Source organism: Elephantulus edwardii, unplaced genomic scaffold (genome assembly GCF_000299155.1).
Source record: "Elephantulus edwardii isolate Elephantulus edwardi_28Jun2011 unplaced genomic scaffold, EleEdw1.0 scaffold00154, whole genome shotgun sequence".
In the NCBI taxonomy this organism is placed as follows: domain Eukaryota; kingdom Metazoa; phylum Chordata; class Mammalia; order Macroscelidea; family Macroscelididae; genus Elephantulus; species Elephantulus edwardii.
In genome coordinates, this window is record NW_006399904.1 from 7,506,056 (window position 1) to 7,506,855 (window position 800).

The window sequence follows — 800 nt, forward strand, 5'->3', positions numbered from 1 at the left end:
CTTTCAGATTCATGGGAAGCAAATGAAAAAAACTATGGCTTAAATCAGGCACACTTAGTCTTTAAAAGGACATTATTGCTCTTTAGCATTTTGGAGAGGCCCTTGACAGTAGAGGGTTAGTGAAAGAGAGGAAAATTCTCAAGGAGGTGGATTGGCACAATGACTCGATGAACAATTAATTGAACAATGGGCTCGAACATGGAGGAAATCATGAGGATAGTGCCAAGTGGAGAGAGATTCAGATTTGGTTTTTGTAGGATCTCTATGAATTGAAGTTAACTTGATGACATCTAACAATGGCAACAAGAACACTATTTAAAGGGTATGTTGTTGTTGTTGTTAATGTGCCATCAGGTCAAGTATGACTTACAGCAACCGTATAAACAACAGACCTGAATCCAGTCCTGTCCTACACCATCCTTATCATACGCAATACATTGGAGCTTACTGCTATGCAAACACTGTGTCAATCCATCTCACTGAGTTTTCCTCTCCTTCGCTGACCCTCCATCTTTCCAAGCACTATGTCCCTTTCCAAGGAATAGCCTCTCCTAACAACATGTTCAGAATATGTAAGATGAAGCTTCACCATTGTTTGCCTCCAAAAGTACTCTGGTTACACCTTTCCTGAGACTTATCTGTCTGTTCTTTTGGTATTCTTCCCCAACACCATAACTCAAATGTATCAGTTCAGGTGCACTTTTAGTCTTTAAACTGACATCCTCATTCTTTAGGACTGTTCAAAGACGTCTGACAGCAGATTTCCCAGTGCTAGACATCTCTCAATCTCCTAACTGTTG